The sequence below is a fragment of the Acyrthosiphon pisum genome, chromosome A2 (genome assembly GCF_005508785.2).
Source record: "Acyrthosiphon pisum isolate AL4f chromosome A2, pea_aphid_22Mar2018_4r6ur, whole genome shotgun sequence".
Classification (NCBI taxonomy): domain Eukaryota; kingdom Metazoa; phylum Arthropoda; class Insecta; order Hemiptera; family Aphididae; genus Acyrthosiphon; species Acyrthosiphon pisum.
In genome coordinates, this window is record NC_042495.1 from 2,902,601 (window position 1) to 2,912,137 (window position 9,537).

A 9,537-nucleotide genomic window follows, 5' to 3' on the forward strand; every position below is an offset into this window, starting at 1 on the left:
AAACCCCCCCCCCCCCCTCTCACTTATGTACGATTGTTTTTACTCGAGCAGAATAGTTTTTTTAAGTTTTGTCGGTCGTCGGAGGAAAAAACGTATAAGTAGTTGATATTTTTGCATTTTTTTTTCGATTTAATTATCTCGAAATGTGCCTACTACAAATGATTACAATAGTATTATAGGTACCTACACTGAAATCAATTGGAACGTCAATGCGATTACTACTCGAACAATTGTATGGCTTTCCCGTCGCAGTATAATATATAATATATAAGTACCTAGGTAGATAATAGAAGTTTCAGTGTACTATTATTACCACTACTATGTATACTATAGTATTACATTATGCCCCAATAAGCTACAATATAGTATATTATATTTACCTATTACCTATACAGGACATTATAATATAGCTATGTCCTATATTATATGGTTGAATAGTGCATAATATGCAACATACATTATGCATAATATATTATTGTAAATATAATCAAACGATTCATGCACTTACCGATCTCTCCCCTCCACCCCTCAACCGTTATTTTACAGTAAAATTGTTTTTAGTTTTTTACTCTCACACAAAAGTCCATCGTATCGTTTTTTATAGGTTTCGTCGGAGGAAAAAAACGTTCAGATGATATTCTTAAATTTTTTTTCGCATTCATAATCTCTAAATGTCCTGCGAATCAACACAATAATATTACACTGATCTCAATCGGAACGTCGATGCGTGCGATCACGTCTTAATGTCTTATCGAACAATATCGTACGACTTATACCCATCACAGAACCTAGGTAGATACTAGCGAAGTTGTATAGCATTATAATATTATTATTATATTATTATACCGCTACTGCTGTATAGACTATATTATTCCAAAATTAACTTCAGCATAGTATATTGTATAGTACCCATATACAATATTATTATAATATTATTCCGTTATATTGATTCGTTTCCTATATAGTGTTCTGCTGCACTTCTGCTGCATAAATACAGACTCAGAATGCTCCCCGTGAATGTTAAACTGATTTTTCTCTCGTCAATCAATCGACACTGGTGCTATAGACACTATATGTAGGTACTATAAGCGCGTATTCGCCAATTTCACAATCGAATCTTATATCTGAGAATAAAATAAAATTACATTATGTTATTACTTTTAAACATTTTGTATCAAACGTTTTCATTGATTTATATTTAGTTGGGTACACTGGTACAGATATTATTAATTATTCGTATAAATGTGATGCGTTTAATATTTATGGGCACGAAAACACAAGCCGTATTTATTCACCCGGTGATAACAAAATCTTCTTAAAAAGCGCCTAGCTTGTTTCAATTTATATTTAATTTCCCTTATTTCGAATGATAATAATACAATTTACTTCGCTGTTACTCGCGAGAAAATATTTAACTTTATCGTAATATCGTCAGAATTTAAATCACAAATCTTTAAAAGCAAATTACATAGAAGCTACGAGGGTATTGGTACCCGCCTACCTATTATAAATCTATTTCCCCTATCGATTTTTGAACACACTACCTGTTGTAACTCTGCCTACTATATTATAGCTATAATTATTAAGTTGGCATTATATTTAATTATTTTCAACGATATTATTAACATTAATAGTTCATATTTCAAATTTTATATAGTAAAAATTTAAATCAGCCAAATGAATAATAAATTATTTAAAAAAAAATATACCTATAGGTAATAGGTTAGGTTATTATAATAACCTATTTTTTTTCTATGTTTTTTCCATAAGCCCATAATATTATCTATAGCTATATTTGTCGGATGCCACTACTGAGTGCTCTCCCAATCTGCCAGTCTCACTATATATGTATTATAACTTAAATCAAAATTACTTACTGTACTTAATTTGTGTATAGATTGTGATTATATTTCAATAAAAAAATAAAATAAGCAAAAAATCTATACTTACTGCTTATACTACGAATAAATAATATCTATCTTTAAGTTGTATAAATATATTATGGATTTATTATATATATATAAAGTTTAAATAATTGTTTATTATTTATTATAATATTTAAATTTTAAATATTATTTTTGTTTGTATTATTCTTCAACCGCTTTTATAATGCTTAAATGTACATATTTTTATAATATCTATCTTATACTCATTACGGTATTCTAATGCATTTATGATACAAAATTAATAGTATCCAAGTTTAAAGTATTAATGTTCGTTATCCACCAGATGAATAAAATCCATTAGTATTAAAAATTATAAATAATAAAGTTTCAATTATAATTTAATAACGTTCACTCTTGCTTTTAACCAAAACATTAATATTAAACACATTTTTATTCAATTATATTATTATTTTACATTATACACAGGGTAATCCATTTTACTTCAAAGTTAATTTTTTGTACTTTTTTTTAAATAGATGTTATACAGTTCGAAGTATTTTTAACATTAATTTTAGATTCTTAGCGGAGAGATGAATGTATTGATTTTACAATGATGTGTGTTTTTTTTATAACATTTAATTGTTTTAACAAAATTATTTTATTATTTTTAACAAACGTGGAAAAATATATGAATAATATAACAATTTTTAGCACACAGATTACTATATTGTTTTCTTTAAGAATCAAGTAAATACAACTCTCATCTTAACTACGCCTTCTGGAGGAATTCTCAGTAAGTACACAGATTAGTATTTGTCTGGTGGACACTGCACACGTCATGTTGAAACTGAAGTATCTTATACATGTAGTTTTGGGCCTAGCGTTTTCGCCAATAAGCCTTGAGTTTCTGGAAAATTGTTTTCGACATGATGTTCTAGAAACGTATTGAAACCAATGGCAATATTGCAGAAAGGCCAATAAATAAAGAGATGTTAATTATTATTAGGTCGATATATACCTGGAGTTTATCAGTAGTATCGAAATACCCGGGACACACTAATAAATATGAAAAATAGCATTTTCAAATGTACATTACTATTACAATACAACACTATTTGTATACTTATTAGTTATTGCAAGAAAAAAATTATGTTAATCATACACTATATTCCACCTTACTTGCTGTAAAAAAATATTATTGATGATTAAGTTGTGTAGGTAGTAGGTACACTAGGTACAGTCCACAATATCGTGAATATGCAGCTCGAAAAAATAAGATTTAAATGCACAGTAATCTATATATAGTTATATAGTAAAATATCACAAATAGATGGTCCCAATTAAAATTAAAGTTTGAATGTAACGAATCCATGTTTTTCTGCCATACGACATACCTATTAATGATGTTATGTAATTTCCACAAAAGGGAGACTTTTTTTTTTGGTATTCTCAAAGATAATTGTTAAACCAACGTTTAAGTTTGTATTTACAATTTGAATAATTTGAACAATTTAATAATTCTTTTGTAGTAAATCATATTTAGAAACCTTCATTTAAATTGTAAGTATAACAATGATGCTTTTTTGGTGCTTACGAATGATATTTTAGAATAATTTTTCTTTAAATTATTTATTATAATAAGTAGGTACTATAATATGTTTGCTTTTTTGATTTAAATAAATAATTTTTGTAAATAAAGCATAATATTGCTTAATTTCCGTATATATTTTCAATATGTAATACTCCTAATAATGAAGTTGGTTTGTTTTAAATGATTTCGATAATTTTTTTTTTTTGTCTAATTGATAAATGATGTTTTAAGTTAGTACTTGGTAATACAACCTTCCCAGGCAATTATTCCGTATCCATTTAATTAAAATTTAGCCATGTAAATCACAAACATGACGTTATTCTAATAAAATTTATATTTTTTTTTTTGCTATAGTGAAAAAGTGTAATAGTTGTCTTAGTTTATTATTATTATGTTTTCCTTATGGATGTTCCACTTCAAATTTTGATCCAATGTTAAGCCAAGGTATTCAATTTAAGATTATTTTTAATTCATTTTGAACAGATACATATGTTACAGTGATACAATTCATTTTTTTGGAGATAGCAATTTCGCCATTAAATTGTGGGGGAAAAACCAGAAATATAACTTTAAAAAAAGATATCAAACCAGACAATGTATAGGGGTGGGGGTGTATACGTTATGGCGAGTAGATGCAGATGGCGTTTGTAAGTTTTTGGCAACTACAGGTCACCTATACAGCGTTCTAACGGGCGATCTTGAGGGGCGGGCGAGAGTCGCGAGTTATGTTTGGGTTATTAAGGCGTGCGTCTTGTGCGCGATGTGGTACACTTGACGCTGCTGCGGACGTGCCGAAGACGACTGTTGTGACGGCGACGGCTGTGACCAAAAAATAGACTATAATATCAGTATAGTAGACTATAATATCAGTGCTGCGGAATCACAGTTATAGTTCGGTCTCCGTCAGGATCGGCGTCGTGTCGTCATCGCTCCGCTTGCGACCCCGAAGCCGCCGAGCCGCCAGACAATGACTCCACCCAAGGAACGGTTGCTTTTTCTATGGACGTAGTGGCGCCAGGACAGTGCCACATGGCGCAGGCCACTAGATCGGAAGTGAGGACAACGAGTTGGGCGATGCATCAGCCCTTGTATCTTGTGTATTGTATACCTAAGTTATTACATAATATGACTTTAACGATTGGAAACTTAACTGACCACTCTTTAGTTTTTTCACCTAATACAATGTACTTGTCGTATATATGTTTTGAACAAATCTCAATCATTTGTATAGCCCCCTCCCCCCTCCCTCGCCGTTCAAAAGTGTATATTATACAACCGTTAAATATAGTATTATATTTTAATATAATTCACGTTGAGGAAATTAATCGGGTGATCTATGGATGGTATACTAAATATTACGATAGGTTACTGTTTATCCATCCAAAATCAACCCCCTATATGTGGGCGGTTTTGCTACGGTATTTCAAAATTTGTATACACAACCTGTAGCAATGACGCGTTATTATTTATAATAATAATACATATCGTAGGCAGCGGACATCACTACCATAAGCTGCAGCTGCAGGTCTCGGTCGCGCATTCCTCCACCGCGGTTTGTGTGATTTAAACGATCACCTTCACGACGGTATTCAATCGTCGTACCTTTATATTTTGAAGCCATATTATATAACATCGCGATATTATGATATTGTGGCTTATTTTTCCAGGCTTCTATCAGCTGCAGTGATACTTACGGCCGAACGGCGAAAACACATTGTTGTATTGATCCATCTATAGTCCGGCACACGCTCTGCGAATATTATATACATCTCGCGATGTGAGTGTGGGTCTTCACGGTCATATGCAGCCGGCGGCTACTCTTGATGCAGTCGTCCGGTGCCGGAGCCGGCTCGATTGATCGTAATTGGTAATATTAGTGCCGGCCGAGAACTCGGCGCTTCCTCGTAATCCCATTACACACGGGGGGCTCTCGTACGGTGCAGTATCCGATAATGATGGGTCACGGATTACCAGCGAGAGCCTTCAAAGCGTCTCCAATAGTCATCTTTCGGTCATCTGTGCAGGCGACCTATAGCCATATAATACACGCCACCACGGCCGCCACCAATTTCCCAGGCCTGTGTACCTACTTTAGGATTGGCACCCTCCACGATGGTGTGAGGGGACGCATACATAGCCGTATAATAGGCTAACGCGAAAATCCGGGAGTTCCGGAAAGGCCTGCAGGTCCTTCACCTAACCACTAATACCAAGACTTAACGCGATGGTCACCTCCGATTGCAGCGTAGCTGTACCTACTGCAGAGTATTATCACACTCAAACCGTTCCCAGAGCATGGAATCTACCTATGAAACGACCACCTATCGCGAAGACCGGACCGACCGAACAATAAAGGAATACCTACTGCAGACATAAAATCGTCCAAAGAGAGTTCGGACTCGACTTATTATTTAATATTACGTAGGTAGGTACAAAGGACTATATTATAAGGTAGTATGTAACTATTGAATTATTAACAAATTTTGTACAAAAAACCTTTATAATAATATCGTTAAATCAACAATAATTAAAAATAGAAACGAAATTAATGTTTATATCAACTGATTTATCATTATTTTGGTAAGCATGCCAACGATGAACAAATACACCGTAAGGACGAATGAACGTTCCTATGTAGGTATACGAATTTCTTATAGAATTTTATTTGAAATATTGAAAATAGCAGTAGGTATATATAAGTGGAAACCCTGAAATGAGATGAGAAGCAGTAAAACTTTCATCGATACGGAGCACCATACAATCATTGCTAGAAACGATAAATTAGATTACCTATAACTTAGGTGGAACTCATTTTCTCAAGATTTCTATAACTATGAATGTATTGGTTTTACAATATAAATTGTACCTATGTGTTAATAATTTTTTTTGTGTCGTCATATTTTGCAATAAAAATGCTTCACCTACACTACTTTGGAGGATCAAATTCTATTTGTATCAACTTTACAAAATAATTAGGGTAAAATAAAAAAATTAAAAAAAATTATTGTAATTTAAAAATATCAAATAGGTTTATCAAGTAGGTAACATTTTTTATATAATCGTTTAAGTTGAAACTTAAAAAAAATGCTTCATACATTTGTTTCACTAGAATTTAAAAATAAATTTTAACGTACCTACCTAAAGCAACAATTATGAGCGTTTGAAGTTCTAATTTTGACGAAATTGGATATTTAAATGAATAATAACGATTTTAGTTATTTTATTTTGATTAAAAAAATATTCATCGTAGGAACTTGAAACTTTTCACCATTACTTACGTATATTTTTATTTTCTTTCCACAATTAAAATTTCAATTATTTTGAGTAATTTTAAGATATTTATACCACGGAACTATTTACACCATTCTTTGGTCTTCGGTATTGGTAGTAATAAAAACGTCATGCCTTTAGGTTGTTTTGGTGCTAAAGAAGATCTGACATGGCGAATATTCTTTCTTATTGAATTTTAATCACCAGCAAATATTCTCAGAGTATAAATATCATTTTTAGCAAGCGTATTAATGCGATATTGTATAAGTATACTTAGCCTTTCACAAAAATTATCTATTGATATTAATTTTTTATTAAATTTTTTCCATAGGTAAGATATAGATATAGATACTATTATCATATTTACCGTGATCATTATGAATTTAAAATGTTTGAAAATTATTTTTTTTTGCATAATATCGGTGATGTTACAAGAAAAACCTAATAATATAATTTTATTTACCTATAGTTTAATATATTTTTCTCTAGTTTAAAAATCCTTAAGGCTCATGAAACAAAAAGAAATCAGTTTCATATTATATAACTTGATAAAGTAGTGGGATTGATCAAAAATTACAAAAATTGGTGAAGTCGGTGAAAATCGCTGTTTGACGCAGATCTTTTTCAAAAAGTGATCGGAAACATTTTTAAAAGTCAGCATTTTAGTTTTCATTTCTGCATAATATATATTTATAAAATTATAAAAACAAAATTTTTTTATTGTTTTGTAGTCCTTTTAAAAAACTCAGTAAACATTTTTCACGCAATTAAAAATTTTGTGAAACGAAATTCTAACGGGTTCAGTGGTGAAATGTTTCACATAGATATGCTGCACTGAAATATTTCAGCTCGCGTTCCCGTAAAAATTACCTTGAAAATTACGTGTTATTTCATTTCGCAAGGTGAAAAACGGCCAATACATTGTAAGTTTAATTAATTTAAATCTTCTACTAACGTATTAATAAGTATTTTAAGTTATAACCTGATAACTTATAAGTTATAAGTAATAAATAATTGCAAATAATATCATTTAACTAAAAAAAAACTGATGATTGATATTATAATGTATTGTGTTGTTTTGATATATTATACGGTAAAATGTTTTAGTTGTTTATTCTGCAAAGTAATTCCACCTCAAACACATTTGTTATGTTTTTCAATTTATTCATAATATAAGTCAAGAGTAATTTACATTTAATTATTAACCACAACTGATCATATTATTTTATTTGTTTTTTTAATAAATAAAATAAAATATGAAAGCCCCCACCATTTGTTTGATGTTATATGTATTCTGGCTTCTGCATTTTGTTTTATCAACACTAATTAATGCGGAGGAATGCTTTTGTATATATATATATATATAAATAACATGGTGTATGTATAAAAGACAAGGGTTGCTCGACCCCCCCCCCCCCATGATAAACCATCCTAATGTCAAAAAAAAAGGTAAAAGAAAGAAGGTAATTTTTAATAACTATTTTAAACCCTTTTTGCATTGCAGAGAAATTAAAATTTTTCCCCTCTCCTTATGTGTGTATAGTTGTGTGGTACGTGCAATTCTGTACACCTGGTAAAATTATGCAACTACCTATATAGGTACATACACCATGATATAATTTATTGATATAGTTATTTAATGAACTTATAAAATAATAAATGTTCAATAAAAACGAGATGACTTATGAATTATGATATTATGACTGTTAGAATGTATAACTTAACTAAAAAATTAATATTAGGTACAATACGTAAAGACCTATTAGGTATATTATAAAGAGTGATTCACCAAGCATGCTCGCCCCCATTTTTTTTAATGAAGTTCATTTTTGGAAATTTCTTTAATTTTATGTACTTCATGGAGTGTCTTACTGATCATAAATCTAAAAAAAATTTTTTAAAAAAAAATATAAAATTAAATATAATTAATTTAATTGATAATTAATAAAAATAGCTAAAAATTCCGACATAAAAATGATACATTTTGTAAAAAACATTTGATTACTAATTTTTTGTTATTTTTAAACTCATATTTTTTAGCCTGTGTTTATATATACTTTTTTGTTAAGACTATACCAGTTTGGATATTTAACAATTTAATAATTGCATTTGAATTTGATTCAAGTAGTTCAGTTAGTCAAAAATATACATCTATAATTTATTATATTTATGAAAATATTTGAAAATATTAGACAATAGGCAAAATAATAATTTCATATTAAATAATAAAATATTATTTAATAGTTAACTTAAAAAAAATGGGGGGGGATGTATACGGTCATCAAGAATATATCGGTGGGGGGGATGTCCGCGATTCTTCTGAATATGTTGGTAAGTAGGTACCTATTCACGTCGGTATGGTCCACACAAAATTATAAAAAAGGTTTAGATTTTCTTAAAATAAATATGAGGTGGCGCGTTTTACAGGTGGAAGTCAAAAGAGCTTGAAAAGCTTAACAGATCAAAAATAAAAAAAAACTGTGTACTGACTAATGGATTCTCTTTGGCGATGAAGTAGGTAGGTATTGTAGGTGCAATATTTTTGAAGGCAGATAGTATTTTATTGTCCGACAGGTTTGAATCACAGACTGCCAAAATACATTTTCTATTGAAAGAGAGTGGTATTATATTATGTCTTTTTTCCCTAAACGAATTTCAAGATAAAGAAATAGTGAATATTTTCTATTTATTTTTATCGAATGACTACATTTTGACTAAACATTTTGTCGTCGTTGGTGATTTCTCACGACGGTGAATAAATGTTTAACAAGTTTAATATTTTACTTGTGA